Source organism: Eleutherodactylus coqui, chromosome 10 (assembly GCF_035609145.1).
Source record: "Eleutherodactylus coqui strain aEleCoq1 chromosome 10, aEleCoq1.hap1, whole genome shotgun sequence".
NCBI classification, from domain to species: domain Eukaryota; kingdom Metazoa; phylum Chordata; class Amphibia; order Anura; family Eleutherodactylidae; genus Eleutherodactylus; species Eleutherodactylus coqui.
Genome location: NC_089846.1, coordinates 16,319,210 through 16,337,058, shown reverse-complemented (window position 1 = coordinate 16,337,058; position 17,849 = coordinate 16,319,210). Strand labels below are relative to the sequence as shown.

The window sequence follows — 17,849 nt, the reverse complement described above, 5'->3', positions numbered from 1 at the left end:
GCGCCAGCTGGCAGTGCCGGGCTGCGCCAAGGTCACAGCCTAAGCCGCTGCTCCGACCCATGTAGTGGCTGGCACTCGTAATTGCAGGTGCAGCTCTCATTGAAATCAATGGGAGCTGCTGTGCTTGTAATTGCAGGCTGGGGTCCCATTGATTTTAATGAGAGCGGCGTTTGCAATTATGAGTGCCGGCCCTGATGTAGCGCCGGCACTGACAGCTGGCGCTGCCTGGAAAACACCTTGAAGTCACTACGATGAGCCTCATATGCTAAATTAATTCCTTTACTTATGTTATATGATGCCACATGGCGTTTTATCCCATTCTGTTAATTTTACCCATTTTTTTCCTTAATTCGTTTTTATAATTATTTTTATCATTATAATGCTTCTTTGTAGTCTGCCTTTAATTCTACTATTTTTTAGCGTGTTTTATATGTATGGATTCATTAAATTGGGGTTTTAATTTTAGTATCATCTATATAATTTACCCTAGACTACGCGTTGCAGTTATGTAACATTCTCCCCCTACAAGCGGGATATACATTATGATTAGAGATGAGCGAACATACTCGGTTCGGGTGTTTTTGCACTCGAGCACCGCTTTTTCCGAGTAACTGACTACTCCCCGGCTCCACCACGCCGCCCCCAGGATCTTTTCGTCCAAGTAGTCAGTTACTCGGAAAAAGCGGTGCTCGAGTGCAAAAACACCCGAACCGAGTACGCTCGCTCATCTCTAATTATGATATTATTTATCTGGTAATATACTTTGGCATCATGCCGTTTCTTCTCCGCCCATTCACATGCCTCATCTCGTATTTTATCCTTGTTCTCTCTTGCTTTCCTTCCTTTTGCTCAGACTTTTATTCTCTGCTTTCACTTTTATTACCTTTTGTACTTTTGGTTCTGTATAATTTCCACACTAATTGTTCTATTTGCACCACATAGTGCAGCGTGTCCCAAGAAATGCTGAGGAAGGGGCATTTTTGCCTCGAAACGTGTCTTTTCCTGCTGGTACCATATTACTAATAAATCAGGCTAATTCTTCTGTACATTTGTGCTATAGTTGATTGTAATATAATATTAGATCGCATCTTACTCCCGATATCGTTTCCAATTCTACACTCCTGCGATTGACGCTCTCACCCTTGCAGGTACGGCGTCCACCTGTATTGGCAGCCCCCGAATCCCCTAACTAGCTACCTCATTAGAGATTCCTTTCCTCTCCTCATTTCCCGAAACCCCAGCCTTACTACATTCCTTTATCATTCGGGTTCGCTCTACTCTTTTCTTCATCCATCATTACGAATCTACAAATGACGGACAAGGTGCTGCCTTCTTCCTGTCACTGCAGAAGGCCCCTGAGCGGTCGTCTGTCGGAAATCCCTCAGTGGGCTCAGTGCGTAATGCCCCCCTCAGAGCCCTGCTATATATGTGCTATACATGCTACAGGGCTCAGTGGAATGTTTACATTGAATAACCCTTAAACTCCTACCGAATGGTCCTCACTGCTGGCTGAGGAGCACAGGTCAGCTCTCCAGCAGTGGAAGGGTTACAGCCTGTAACTTACAGGAGCCGTTTCCGGCTCTCAGAAGGCAGCAGATCCATCGTTCAGCTCATAGAGCCAGCTCGTTGGTGAAGCGCCCATCACTTCAATCCTGCGATCAATTCGCGGGCGCGATGAGATGCGCGTGCCCCGACAATAACATCAGCGGCGAGAGGAGCAGCAGTCACTGAGCTAGTATCAGTGCAAGCAAAGACCCCTACTGCTGGAAGGAGGAGAAGGACCCCAATATCAGGGTAGCCCCCTTCTCTATAAGACCTCATTGGCTGAAAACAGCAGAGCATCTTAAGACTTCATTGAAGACAAGACATCAGCATCCACTCTGAGGACAGAGAACATCACTCCAGTGCATCAAGGTCTGGAGTCTTGCACTTTGCTATAGAAAACCTCAACCCTTTCCTGAAAATTGGAGGTCACTCCAATACTCCTCCTGAGGGCCATACATCATCTCAGTACCCACTCTGAGAAGATAATATCACTTAAGGACCTTTTTTTTTTCTTACAAGGAGCAAAGGATTCTAGTGCTTCAGTGCAGAAAGCATAAGACTCGAATGCCTTCTTGCCGGCAGACCGTGGACCCAGTTCTTTACTGAAGATCATACATGACCTCATAAATATTGGTGTAGAGAAGACATCAACTCCTATGAAGAGAAGGCATCATTCATGTAACGTGGACTAGGAGGATCTCCAATCTTTTATGGCAGGTAGGCTTGGGTCCTCAAGATTTTCATGAAGACGGACATCACTCGTTGAAGACACCATATCTTCCAAGACCTCAACCCACTATCCATTACAAGGACAGGGCATCCCTTCAGTACTTCCTTATAAGTCAGGGTAGACCCTCACGACCATCTATTTGTAGGTTACTACTGCATTATCACTGAGAACTCTCGAAGTAAGGAACCCAACAGTCCACTGAAACTACTCATTGGCTTCACCTTTCTACTGAGGGCATGTCCTCTGCTCATCATGGACTCGGTAGTAGTAATTGCAGCTAGTGCACAACTCCCATCATTTCATTGGATATAGAACGCTGTATGCAAGACTTCACCCCAAAAGCCAACCGTCAACAAGACATGACCCAATCACACAGCTGATCTACTCTATAACAGCCACCACATGAGTACAGAATCGGAACACTTGACTCCAAGAAGCTCAGCACTCCACCCAACACTCCAATGAGATCTGGACACTGTTCCTTGTAATTGCGAAGAAAACTTCACTCTTCCTTCCATGTGCCCAGCACCAGGATGGACCCTGTTCCTCAAATCTGAACTGTTCCTTTGCGGGGACACACTAATCATCTCTGCGACATTCTTCCAGCGTTGAAGTCTACATCCTAAAAGACCAACCAAGGACACAAAGCTTCAGCCTCATGGTCTGGATGCTGGACCTCACATAACAGCCAATGTTTAAAGGTGAGACTCTCAATGTGTAACAAGGATGGGGTTACCTGCAATTTGGGATTTCCCCCGTAGAAGGTGACCTGCTAAGTGTCCTTATATTGCTGGTGAGGGACTTTATGCTGCATATCTATATGTGTAATATGTATACAAAATGATATTCCTATGACCAAACTCTCGCCTTAATGACTTCTTCTTTTTTAAATACCCACTGGGGGTGAAAATAAAACTTCATTGCCATCTCCCTGAAACATTAGGGTTGCTACACGAGTCATGTGCCACAGGATTGAACTCTTATGAATGATCTGCAGTATTTCTCTATAGCCTTGTCCTCCTAATTTCATGTTCTGTTTTACGAAATCATCACAATAATAATATATATATATGACCACCACCAATAATAATACAAATAGTAACAAAATAATGATACAACCGCCACAGATCATGAAGCAATAATGATAAAAAATGATACAATCACCACTATTGGTACAAAGTATAGCAATAAAATAATGAAATGACTCCTGCTAATAAGGATAGGTAATTAATAAGGCACCCATTTAATATCATGACACCGACCAGCATTAATATTAAATAACAGTAATGATTACTCTGCTGCCTCTAATTATTATTGCTCCATTTCTAAAGCTGGTATCCAGTCATTTCATGAAGTTGTGGAGCCGCTGCGCGCCGTTACATACTGTCAGCATAATACCTGAGTGGGTCTGTTAATATTTGGATTGCGTTGAAGTGCCCTTCAAATCTCTTGTCATGAGCTTCAACACAACGGTCCTTTCTACTCTGCAAGGAATGAATGGTCTGTGTCAAGCATTCAAATGAAAAGTCTGATTAGTGTTTCTGGCATCGTCTTCTGCGCAGAGTCAAGTATTTGGTCCTATGTACCGGTCTAGAATATACGGCCTGTATGGAGAGGATGTGATTTACTATTCTTTTATCATGCAATATTACACCTTTATTCTATCTATCTATCTATGTATCTATCTCATATCAATCTCTATATCCCATATCTATCTATCTATCTATCTATCTATCTATCTATCTATCTCATATCTATCTATCTATCTATCTATCTATCTATCTATCTATCTATCCCATATCTATCTATCTATGTATCTATCTCATATCAATCTCTCTATCCCATATCTATCTATCTATCTATCTATCTATCTATCTATCTATCTCATATCTATCTATCTCCTAGCTGTCTATCTCCTATCTATCTATCTATCTATCTATCTATCTATCTATCTATCTATCTATCTATCTATCTATCTATTTCATATCTATCTATCTATCTATCCCATATCTATCTATCTATCTATCTATCTATCTCATATCTATCTATCTATCTATCTATCCCATATCTATCTATCTATCTATCTATCTATCTATCTATCTCATATCTATCTATCTATCTATCTATCTATCTATCTATCTATCTATCTATCTATCTATCTATCTATCTATCCCATATCTATCTATCTATCTATCTATCTATCTATCTATCTATCTATCTATCTCATATCTATCCCATATCTATCTATCTATCTATCTATTTATCTATCTCATATCAATCTCTCTATCCCATATCTATCTATCTCATATCAATCTCTCTATCCCATATCTATCTATCTATCTATCTATCTATCTATCTATCTATCTATCTATCTATCTATCTATCTCCTATCTATCTATCTATCTATCTATCTATCTATCTATCTATCTATCTATCTATCTCATATCTATCTATCTATCTATCTATCTATCTATCTATCTATCTCATATCTATCCCATATCTATCTCCTATCTATCTCCTATCTATCTATCTCCTATCTATCTATCTATCTATCTATCTATCTATCTATCTATCTATCTATCTATCTATCTATCTATCTATCTATCTATCTCATATCTATCCCATATCTATCCCATATCTATCTATCTATCTATCTATCTATCTATCTATCATTAGTTATTCTACATTTTGTTATTTTTTCCTTCTCTTGTTTTTCATCCCCTATTTTCGCTGCTACCTTTTCCTTTATTCTGTAGATTCGCTCTATATCGTTAAGGTTTAATGAGAAGCCCCCAATTTGGCTGCAAAGCCATTAAATCTCGAATAGTAACAGAGCAGCGGTATCATGTATATCGGCAAAGGTCAGCACATACTGCAATAAAATGCATCTCTTCAGATTATTTACGCCCCCCATGAATTATTCCGCTTTCAGGAATCAGATAGGATGCGGGGATTATAAGGTTACATTTTGCTCAGTAACCTGACAGGTAAATGCCGCCAGTCAATTAGCAAAAATATAGTTTGGGAACTCTAATAATGGAACATTTTACTATCTACTACCTTACATGTAGTTTTCAGTATTCTAGTGCAATATAGTTTGGTTATACTGCGGTATGGAGAAGAATGCCATAGGTGTGCAATGCCATAGGACATAACAAGGATGTTCAGGTAGAGCTCTTCATGTGGAGATGTCCCTGAGGACTATTATGTGCAACAGACAAATGACCTGCCTGATTTTCCTTCCCCAGGCGGCCATAGATCAGGCACTGCAGTAGGCTGGAGCAGGGGCTTTGCCTTACTAGGAAGCCTAAGTGACTCTGTGACAACATTGTAGCTTCATAGTAGCTAAGAATGGCTACTCTCTCAGGCTGGCGGCAGAAGGAAATGTCCAGAGCATCAATGACTGGTTACTGAGATGGTTATAGTATTAACCTCTTCCTGCCCCAGGGTGTATATGTATGCCCTTGGTAAGAAGGGGTTCCCGTGAATGGGCATACAGTTACATCCTTTGGATGGCATGTGCTCAGAAATTAGGCCCGCGACATCCACGGCAGAAATCGTTTGTGACTAACAGTTGGCCTCTGGCTGCAACCACCGGCAGAGATCAGTGAGAAGACTAATCACTACTGTTAAACCCTCCCTCTGTGACCCTTTTACATGCCGCGATCAATGTTCATCGCGGCATGTAGAAGGGTTACAGAGGGAGGGTGCTCCCTCTGTGACTTCATAGTCCCTCCGCCATGTAATCACGGAGGGCTAATGGTTTGCATGGCAAGCATATGCCAGTCAATGGTGTCCAGGTCTGCAATAGCCTGTGATCGCTATGATAAGCATTAATGCACTGCAGTACAGAAGTACTGCAGTGTATTATAAGTGCGATCATATTATTGCAGTTCCGATAGAAACTACAGTTTGCCATGCAACAAGCCATCCCTCACGGAGCTCTCTCAATGGAAGGGGGGAAAAAAAGTTATGGGACTTTTAATGCATCAATGCAAAAAAAAAATAAAATAAAATATTCTCCCTAAAAAAGGGCAGAAGTTGAAAAACCTAAAAAAAAATATATAATGAACCTCATGTGGCGCAGAGTGTAAGCTCTCACCTACGACCTGGAGGGTTGCAAGTTTGATCCCCACATGATTCAGGTAGTTGACTCAGCCTTCCATCCTTCCGAGGTCGGTAAAATGAGAACCTTGCTTGGAGGGGGGGGTAATAATTACCTGAAAGCGCTGCGGAATAGGTTGGCGCTATACAAATACCATGATTTATTTATTATTTTATTTATAATTCTGGCATTGTCATAATTGCACCAACTGAAACACTTTATTATGTAATTTCTGCTAAGGCCTCCCTCACACAAGCGCTTTTTACCGCGGTGTTCTGAGCGCTGCACTAATCGCGGTATAACGCGCCCATTGTTTTCAATGGAGCCTAGCAGACATTCGTTTGATCGTGGAGTCTGTCCTATTTTTTGCGTTTAGTGCACCTCATCAATGGTGAGGTGCGCTAAACCCCCCTGTCGGCCGCAGTGAAAACGAAAGGAGAAATCGCGGTGCTTTGCAGCGCTGCTGTCTGACGGAGGCCTAACACTGTGAAAAAAGCAACAAAAAAACAATAGCAGAATTTGTAGGGGTTTTCTCACCGCCCTCCAAAATAAATGAAGTATTGCAAGGCATTAGATGTGCCCAAAAAGTGGTGCCAATAAGAACTACAACTTGCCGCGCAAAAAACAAGCCCTCATATGGCCGTGTCGATGGGAAAATAAAAAAGCTATGAGTTTTGAAGAGTGGAGATGAAACCCCCCCCCCAAAAAAAAAATTCTGTCCTTAGGTCCAAAAAGGTCATGTCACTAAGAGGTTAAAGGGATTGTTCTGGTCTGGTGAACCCATTAGAGGTTCTTGCTCTGGTGGATCAGGCCCACCGACCCTTCATTACTTGATCAGTCATTCATCTCTACTGTCTGTGACAACTTCTAGGATGACTTTTAAATTGGTGATCCCACCCAAAAACTTTATTGCCCATCCACAGTGGAGGTGATGATAAATGCTGGAGGTCTGACTGCTGGGACCCCCAGGGATTATGAAGGCAGCACACCCTAGTAAATGGAGCGGTTGTGTGCATGTGTGAACACTGCTCCCTTCAATCTCTATGGAGATAGCTGGGTATGAGTATTTCCCATAGAAGTGGCTGAAGTGGTGGTCAGTCGAGAGCACCGTCATTCCATTCACTCAGGGGGACTCGGAGTGCACCATTGTCTTGATCTCTGGGATTTAGTTTTCAAACTTCCAGTGATCATACAAGCGGATAGGTGATAAATGCTTTTAGTGGGATAATCTCTTTAACCGCTTCCTACCGTGTTTTCCCCCCAATAATAAGCCCTACTCTGATTTTCAGGCCTCCCACAAAAATAAGCCCTAGCTACACTATGTGAAAAAAAATGCTCACATCACAGGCACCGTGCCGTTCCCTCTTGCAGCTCTCCAGGCGCTCCGGCATTTTTCCGTGTTGTCCTAACCGGTGACAGAGCATTCTCTTCCTCGATGAGCCAATCACAGCCATTCAATGATGTCATTCATTAAATGGCTGTTATTAGCTCATCAAGCGCTAGCTGTGATTGGCTGAGGCCGCGGTCCTGAGCCAATCACAGCAATCTCTTACTGGAGGCGGGGTATTCAACCCATGTTACCAGGAAGAGAATGCTCTGTCACTGCTGTGAATGACATGGAAGACTGCCGGAGCGCCTGAAGAGCAGCGAGTGGGACCGTGATTGCGCCTGCTAGATAAATTTTAAGACCCCCCCCCCACACTCCCCAAAAATAGGACACTGTGCCTCTTTTGAGGCAAAAATTAATATAAGACAGTGTCTTATTTTGGGGGAAACCCAGTAATATATACCGTACACAAATGGCGCACTTCAGGTGTCACTGTATGGAGCCTGCTCAGAAAATGAGCCCAACCCATACATGGAGGGTGCTGGCTGTCTTTGCCTGCAACAGCCATGATTGCTAATAACTCTGATCACATCTGTTACCCCTTTAAATGCCATTGTCAATTCTGACAGCAGCATTAAAATGTGGCAGTCGGGATAGAAAAATCCTAAACAGCCCACTGCCCCATGATGACGTTTGGATAAGCTGTCCAGGAGTCATGGCAGCCTCGGGCCTACTAAAGAATAGAACAGGGATCAGCCTACAGTATAATGCAGTACTATAGTATTACAGTATACTGTATAAGCGATCAAACAGTCGCAAATTCAAGTCCCCTGAGGGGACTAAAACAGGTAGGATTAAGTAAAATAAACATTTTTTAGTTATTAAAGAAATTAAAAAATCTATAGTATTAAAAGTTAAAGACAAAAAACTTTTCGCAATCATTGCATTAAATATAAAAAAAAGAAAGAAAAAAAAACCATAAAAACCGGTATTACTACATCCGTAAAAATCCAATTTGTTAAAATATCACATTTTTTATACTCAATGCCAGAATTGCGCTGTTTTGGTCACCCTGTCTCCAAGAAAATATGAATAAAAAAAAAACAGCAGCACTGATGGAAAAATAGAAAAGTTATGGGGGTCAAAACACGGCAACAGAAGGCAAAAAAAAAAAAAAAATAAGTCCTCATTCATACAAGTGTTTTTGGAGCGCAAAAAGATCGCCGCTCATGTGTATAAAAAATCGCGTGAATGAAGCTAAAGGAGCGATCTACATTCCCTCATAATTTGCTCGTTCACATCATCCGTGGCGCGTGCTGCGTGTTTAATCCAGCTCCTATAGGATTCAATGGGAACTCCTGAGCGACACGCACCAAAGATAGGTCAGGTCCTATCTTTTCATGCAGCACGCCCCTTAGGGTGCCTACCCACTTGCGATTTTTTTTCCTGTGATGTTTTGCGTTTTTTCTCAAGAGCAATTAGTATAGAATGTGTTCTTGTCCATCTGGTTTTTTTTTTCCGTTTCGTGGAGTTTTTTCACATAGGAACTGTCAGTTGCATATGTCTCCTTATTTTTCTCTTAATGCACCCATGATTGTCAATGGAGGGCTGCAAAAAACGCCGCAAACAACGCGCGAAAACGCCACGTTTTTCACGCACGAAAATTGGCAACGCAAGTGGGTAGGCGCCCTTAGAGGCGGCCATTGCAGCTACGCATGTCCTATCTTTTGAAGGTGCGAGCATTTTGCGCGTCTAACAATCATTCATGTGAACGCTTCAATAGGAAATCATCGGCTCTGATAGATGCGCGTCTCTTTGTCTGAACGAGGCCTACGTTTGGCATCGCTGTAATCCAACTGACTCACAGAACACACATAATGTAATTTTTACTGCACCATGAATCCTATTAAAGCAACCCCCCATCCCCCGCAAAAAGGTGCAATTGTTGTTTTTTTTTCATTTTCCCCACTCAATTTTATTTTATTTTCCAATATATTATATGGTATGTTATATAGAACCACTGAAAAAAATCCTCCAAAAAACAAGCCCTCAGGAAGCTGTCACTTGAAAAATAAAAAAAAGTTATGATTTTTTTAAAAGTGGGGAAAAATCAAAAAAACTAAAAGGGCTGCAGCAGGAAGGGGTTAAAGATGGCTTACTAATCAGATAACGCAGCATAATCACATGATTTGGTGGCTTTGTAATCTATTCTTACACTAAGAAACCCCAAACCTACTTAGTTATGGACTTAAAAAAAAAAATTACATTTGAACTTTGTTATGCAAGAAAAACTTTCTCTGCGTCTCTCTTGCGTCTTACCAGATCACTGCTAAACTTACTGGCCATTAGATCAGGACTATCAGCCATCAGTGTGTAGAGTATGTCCTCTCAGAATCTCTTCTGCCCCCTTTAATGCAAAGAACGTGTCACGTTATTACATTGTGTACGGTCCCTGTGACATCCTGATCCAGCTGCTATATGCTAATGTTTGACAAAGTCTGTAAAGGCTTAAAGGAGTTGTCAATTTTGGACAGTTGTAATTTTTATAAGAAGGGTCCATCCACGATACGTTGATCACGGGGTGTCCTGCTGCGGTTCTGTTGTATCTTGTCTCCACCAGAAGAATGGGTGGAGACAAGCTGCACGACCACAACCAACGTCCGCAACTTGGTTGGCTGAGCCAGAGAATCCGCTGGTCTGTGCTCCTAGCTCCGCTGTCGTAATTCCCCTGGTTCTCTTCTTCCCTTCCAGCTTTGGCAGCGTAAGTCCCCCCCCCCCTCCTCCTCATCCATTGCATTCCCCGGCTGTTAATATCCCCAGCTGGCAACCCCTCAAGCCGGTACCGCTGTGGGCTCATAGGTCTGCAGTGATACTTCCCCCGGCGACCTTCCCTGCCGGCGTCGGCGCTGTAATTCCCCCCCCCTCTCCGCTGCATTCCCCCGCCTTCACTGCCCCCGGCGCTATTCCTTCTCCCATCCCTGCTGGAGCAAAGTCGGTCACCCGCTGTTAGTCTCCTCGCCGGCATTCCATAATGCTTGCAATATTTCACGGCACCAAGGAGATTGACAGCGCAGGAGCTGGGAAGGAGACAAGGGAGAGTGGGGAAGTGTCATTGCCCTCAGTGCTCTGTCACCTGCTCCGGCGCAGTCTAGTGCAGAAGCCGGTAAGGGCACAAGGGAGATCGACCATGGGGTCAGTGGCACGAGGAGGCGGGAGGGGACATAATGGAAACCCATTCTCTGTCCCCGCCAATCAAGTTGTTGGCGTTGCTTGTGGGCTTACAGCTTGCCTCCACACATTCTTCTGGTGGAGACAAGATACAAGAGTACCTCCTGCTGCTTTGATCCTTAGTGATCAGCTATAATTTGTGGTGAGATCTGGAAACAAGTGGTCCATTCCCCTGCAGCAGCTCCAGATACAAAATGGCACTGGAATACAAGAAGAAACATTTATATATATATATATATATATATATATATATATTTATATATATATATATATATATATATAAACATATGGATGCAAAGGGGTCGTCCCACTTCTAGGTGTTTTGTTGTAGAAAGGAGACTGCTCTGTACAATGTGTAGTGGCCTAAGTTGATACTGCAGGCTAAGTCCTACTGAAGTAAATGGGACTCATATGGAGGACCAACCCAGGCCACTGAGCAATGTACGGAGCTGTCTGCTTCCTGCAGCAAAATGGTTAGAAGTGGAACATTCCCTTTAAGGAAACTATCAAAGGGAATATCTAACCAGGACAGTTCCATTTCTTATGTCCTCTATTACTAACAAAGAGCTTCACAAAAGAGTGCCTCTTAATCTGGTAGATCCAGCCTGTCCTTGTAAACATTGTCGGCTAATCTTTTGAATTGCGTGTAATACTACATTTCCCCTGTAGTGGTCACTGCAGGGATAATGTATGGCTAGCAGAAGGTTCCACTGGTAAATCACAGGTGATCACTGCAGATTTCTAATCAATTTATGAATAATCCTGTGGGAGTTGTAATGGTGGCCATTTTGATGGTCACCCAGATTTTCCAGAACCAGACATAACAAATTGATGACTGATAACAATGACATTCTGTTACTTAAAGGCCCGTTCACACGAGTGTATTTGTGCCGCTTATTATAGACTGATTTCAATAGGTTTGTTCACATGAGCGTATTTTTTTTGCAATGCGTGATCGCCTAAAAAGATCCCTGGCATGTCCTACCTTGGTGTGTATTACGCACCGTAGATGCCCATTGAAATCATAGCAAATTTTGCACATTCTTTTTTGCGTGCACAAATATGCCGCCGCGAGAGCAGGAGCCGCAGACGAATCTCCACCGGTCAGCCTATTAAACAGAAAGGCTGACCGCAGAGAACCGCGCAATTCACGGCAAGAGGAGAATTTCAATGATTCTCCGCTCGTGGACAGGGGCCGGCGTTTTCCATAGCAATGCTATGGAAAGCTTCCGACGGCGTGATTCACCGTCGCCGGCGAAATCACGTCCATGGACAGGGGGCCTAAAGGAGTTTTTTTGCCTTTGGCTAACCTGTCATCACCTTTGAACCCCATCAACTACATTACGTGGTTCAAAGCTGAGGGAACGGGGAGTCCGAGGAGTGGTCATAATCACTGGGTGCCCCGTTCCTGCAGTGTCCCTGCCAGCTTGGCGCGATCACATAGCTTGACTCTTGTCAGATGGCTCTGTGCACGGACTCCCATTCATCTCTATGGGAGCCGTCTGAAAAGAGTCAAGTGGTGTGCGGAGACACCGGAGGAACGGAGCACCTGGTGAGTATAGAATATATTCCCTCATCTACTAGCCCCATAAAGTAATACATAGAACTCAAAGGTGATGACAGGTTCCCTTTAAGAACTTCCTATCGTTTTAGCCAGAGGCATAGAGGTGAAATATCAGCTTGGTATACGTATCTTCTCTCTAGGACGGTATTTCATTGCTCAGTTGTTGTTTGTTGCTGATTTTTTGGTGAAAAATGGCAAAAACCGCTAAATTTGATAAAATAAGTGGCCGCCCCATATGACATATGTCCGCACTCCGCGTGTAGGATCTCATTAGGATCCAAGCCGAGGATCAGCAGGAGTCATAAGTGAGAAGAAGCAGGTCTCTGTATGGGAGTAATTAGTCTTAAATCTCTTGTCCCCTTTGCTTATGCCCAGCGAGGGGATCCGGAGACCGACAGAAAATAATTACATTCAGCAATAAAAAGGGAAAATTAGTGACAGTGATATATGGCCGGCCCGGTAATTATGCCTGACGTTCGGGTACAGTGTGGAGTGATGGAAGCTGAGTTACGGCCTCTGCAGACACATATTGGGACCCATGTGGTGGGTAAATAATGCATTTTGTTGATTTTATGAACACTTTATTTTTATGCTTTATGGCACAAAAGGGGTTTTAAGCACATAATTCACTCAAAACAAGGCAAACGAAAATTCTGTGTCTCAGAATATTAATGTGCTAAATGCCTTAATGACGCGGACCCTTTTTTGAGTTTTCCATCACCCTTCATAGGTCATCGCTGTAGCGGTTGTTTTTTGTGGAATGACTTGTATTTGTCCCTGGTACTACGTAATGTACTGAAAAACATAGGGATTTCTAAGTGGTGTGAATCAGAAGCAATCCTGCCATTCCTCCATACCAAATTTTAAAAAAATATATATTTTTTTTGTACTACTTTAAAAAAAAAAAAAAAAATTGAAAAAAATATATTTTTTTGTGCCGCCATCTTCTGACCACTATAACTTGTTTTATTTTTGCTTTGATATAGGTTTCATTTTAACTGTTATTACCTTTTCATTTTTTAAAATTAATTAATAAAACTTTTTTAAATCCCCATAGAGGACTTGAACTTATGATTGTTTGATCGCTCATACAGTATAATGCAATACCATCATATTGCATTATCCTGCATTTTGACAGGTAGTCTATCAAGGCATGCCACAGGCAATCAGTCATGGCAGCCCTGGGGACCTTTAGAAAGCCTCTGGCAATTAGTCATGGCAGCCCTGGGGCTACCATGTTGCTATGGCAACTGAATAGCACCACACGATCTCATCACGGGACTTCCAAAAAGGGATTGAGGCCTTTAAAGGGTTAACAGCTGCCATCAGCATTCAGCTGCCAAAGACCAAGGATACCCTTTGTTTCATTGCCCTAAAATCGCCATACTGTAGGTTAATTAAGTGTAAGGTGACCAGACGTCCCGATTTCCCCAGGATCCCAAGCAGGATAGCCATTTGCTTTTGGGAAGTCTGTCCTGCTTTTGTCCCGCTTTCGGGACGCGGGGTCACCATGAAGGGTGCCGCGGCTCCCCGGCTGCTAATCACTCAGTGCCGCTGTTGTGGGAAGCACACACTGACGTCAGTGTGTGCCCCCAGGATAATCCTCCCCTGACCTCTCTTTGTTGGTTCCTCAGGAGGAGAGGGGAGGATTATTCTGGGCGAAGGAGCAGCAGCACTGAGCGAAAGAGCAGCGGCGCTCTGAAGACAAGAAGGAGGTAAGTATATGGGTCTCAGAGGGGCTCTGTTACTACTGGGGCTACTGTGGGGGTCACTGTTACTACTAGGGTCAATATAGGGGATTATTAGTGTCCCTTATATCAGCCCCAGTACTGGGGCCACTGTGAGAGTCACTATTACTACCGGAGCTGATATAGGGGTTCACCATTACTCCTGAGGCCACTGTGTTGGGTAACTATTACTATGGAGGCCACTGAGGGGGTCACTTACATTTGGCAGCCTGCATTACTAGCAACTTAGATCACCAAATTCGTGCTTGAAGAAGGAGCCTGTTTTGCTCTGAAACGCGTTGGGATCCATTGGTTTTCCCCTCTATTGTTGCCTGTGTCTACATATCTTTGTTTTCCTATCAATAAAACAGTTGAAATTGAAATCTGCCAGGACTCCCCCTTTGGCCTACTAAGGTCGTTCCTGGATGGAGAGGAGTCGTATATGTAGATAGGGCTCCTCTACGAAGTAAGCTATACCCATCACTAGACCTGTATGGTTCTCATTATCCTAAGTGCAGAGGACTGCGGGGTGCTTGTCTACTTTGTCTACTGTGTTCTTGACCGAGGTCCTCCCACCTGCGGGCTCTCCCCCAGACGTTCTCCCCAAGGACCAGGGATCCTGCTCTTCTGGATTCTGTATTAAGCCTCTTTGGACATCACAACATGTCCTATTTTAGTGCAATTTTCGTATAAAAATCTCCCATTCCGTTCTATAGGTGCCATTGTATCATCGGATTGCACCCATGTGATCCTATTGTGATGCGTTTTTATTGCACGTAACTCCATAAAAAGTGTGCAGAACCTTTGATGACATCATCTGGACCATCAAACATCACTGAACAGGATTTTGTGCAACAAAATATTATGATGTGTCTGGAAGCTCCGTAAATTTGGTCTTTTGAAGTCGTGTTTTATCTTTTTAGGTCCGTTTGTTGAAAGAAGATAGATAATTTTATGCATAATCTGGTGGTCTGCTTGACTCCTCCCACCTTTAGTTTAAAGGGGTTTTCTCATTAAAGATATTTATCTCCTATCCACAGCATAAATGTCTAATTGCTGGGGGTCTGCACCAGGTGGATGAAGGCTTAGGGCGATCTCCTCTTTTAGTTCCATCCGGGCCAATATGATCTTCTCCCTCCATGCAGCAGTGTCTTGTGTGCTCCATAATTCATCCTCCTCCTGGCTCTGATGTTTCAAGGTGCTGTTGTCAGCCCATCAGAACCCCCAGTTCTGCTACTGTATTTATGTATTGAGCTTTGTTTTGGTTCTGTATTTATGTTGTGAGCTTGGTTCTAATATTGTGTCTATGTATTAAGCTTGGCTCTGGTACTGTAATGTACTGAGCTTGGTTCAGTTGCTCTATTTATGTGCAGAGCTTGGCTCTGTTGTTAAACTTATGTATAGAGCTTGGTTCTGGTGCTGTATTTATGCTATGAGTTTGGTTCGGAGGCTGTATTTATGCTATGAGCTTGGTTCCGGGACTGTATTTATGCTATGAGCTTGGCTCTGGGACTGTATTTATTCACTTAGCTATTCTGGTGTTGTGTTGCTACTTTCTGTCCAAGCAGAATACATGCAATTACCTATGAGTGCAATATATATAGGTGCCAAAAAATTCCACACAGGGTGCCATCTAACGTAAAGCCAGCACTGTGCCTGACCAACTGCTTCTACCGTATGGTGGGTACATCGATCTCTGCCTGTCCCACAGAAGTGAATGGAGCGATGGTTCAGTATGCCCACTGCAACTTTATTCAGGGCATTCGGGTGTACCCGTGTCGGGTCCCCGTGGTTGGGCCCCATTGGTCAGAGAGTTATCCCCTATTTTGTGGAAAGTGGATACATTTCTTTAATGGGAAAGCTCCTTTGAGTTTTCATTGTGTGGCCCGTCTTTACAGAATTCCATCTGGATTGTCAAAAATGGCACCCAGACTGAATCCTTGACGGAACCGTAGACTTCCATTACTAAAAGGGAGACCAAAGCTGCAAGCTTTGACCTGTCTTTGAGCAGATTTCCGCTCCTTTCCGGCATTGTCAGCTACCATGTAGGTTTACCCTGATGGTTATGGACTCCACAAGCCTAGTGGACCTCAGAGGACTTATAAAGTTGAACTGCTTGCAGTATACCGCCCCCTACTGGGCAGGATAACTCTGTGGGTATTAGCGGCTGCCTAAGTACTCCTTTTTTCCTAAAACAGCACCACACTGATCGATAGGCTGTGTCTGGTATTGCAGTTTAGCTTTATTCAAGTTAAAGGGGCTGAGCCACAATACCACACACATCCTATAGACAAGATTGGCGCTGTTTCTGAAAAAGCAGGCCTGCATATTTTACGGGAGGGGTTATTGATTTTGCTTTGCAAGTACACAGCGAGGGCGAATTCAGACGGACATTGTTTTCTCCCTTTATGCAGCCATGATAATCACGGTCGCATATCAATGGATTTCAGTGGCTTCATCTTTACTATCGGAATTCTCGCCTGTTAATCGTAAACCCAATCTTTACCGCACAGAGTGAATACCGCAATCTTTACCGCACAGAGTGAATACTGCGGGGAAGATCTGGCGCCACCTATCTTCCCACGTTTTTTTTTTTTTCAAACTCCTGTGGTATGATGGTATGATGCGCAAATGGTTGTAACTTCCTTTGTCAATCCCTGAGAAAGGGGGAAGAGGAACCCATGTAGAAGGGGATCCATGTTCCATTCACTGACTAGGTTTCCTGCATATTCAGTACATACCGGTATTTGCGCTGGCTCATTCACTGCAGCGTCCTATTGCGGTGTGTAATACGCAGCAAAATAGGACATGCCGCATATTTTTTAATGTGAATGTACAGCGTCCGCAGAGCAGGCCCACACTAAGGAAACAGCAAGGGTAGAGACGATCACTTGTCACGGTGGCTCTACCATCCCCTCCCCAGTTTCGGGTAGCACGGGACCTGTCCACATCGCCACAGCGGGAGGTCATGGGAAATGAAAGGTGATGGTAAGCGGGCAAAGTTACCTAAAAGTCGTTAGTTGTTGTGGGTGACGCCACCGTTCCTTTCCTTTTGTCAGAACTCGGGGTCCGGGAAACAGGAGGTCCCTGAAATACCCGCAACCCCTGTCCCTACCTACTTGCCCCCCTGGGCTAAGCCCCAGGGCGACAACTGGGCGACGGTCCCTACACTCGCTAGGGAAGGGGAACAGCGGGACTAACAAACAGACAGACACTGGAACAAGCAACAGCAAGGAGAGTCAGACTATCCGGGTCGGCAACAAAAGGGTACGCGGTACAAGAGGGTCAGGCAAAAGGCAACGTCAGGTCCAAAAACAGGGAATCTGCAGCTGCTGGGGGGGGGGGGGGGGGAGTCTGACAGCAGCTGAGTACACCCAACAGCATCGGGGAACCCGCCCCCAGCTCTGCAGGAGGCAGGGAAGGAGACGCCGGGTTGCCATGGTACTGAGGACATGACGTGGGGCAACACCCGCCGCGTACCTAGCAACCCGGCGGCGAGGAGGAGCCCGGCGCCCAGGGGAGGTGACGAGGACCAGGGCTCCCCTGCGCCACACGGCAGCTGCCCATGTGACAGGACCGGCGGTGAGGGCACGAGGACCCCGCGAGCCGCCGGTCCTGACACC

The 17,849-nt window shown here is 44.1% G+C and overlaps 1 protein-coding gene across 1 annotated transcript in view; it reads left to right on the top strand.

Annotated features, from left to right (window-relative positions):
- Positions 1-2,067: 2,067 nt before the first annotated feature.
- FAM163B (family with sequence similarity 163 member B) overlaps positions 2,068-17,849 on the top strand; it is an 88,416-nt gene continuing 72,634 nt past the window's right edge. The window contains exon 1 of the mRNA XM_066579743.1: positions 2,068-2,976. The gene's annotated coding sequence lies outside the window, so the exon portion shown is untranslated. The remainder of the gene's footprint in view (positions 2,977-17,849) is intronic.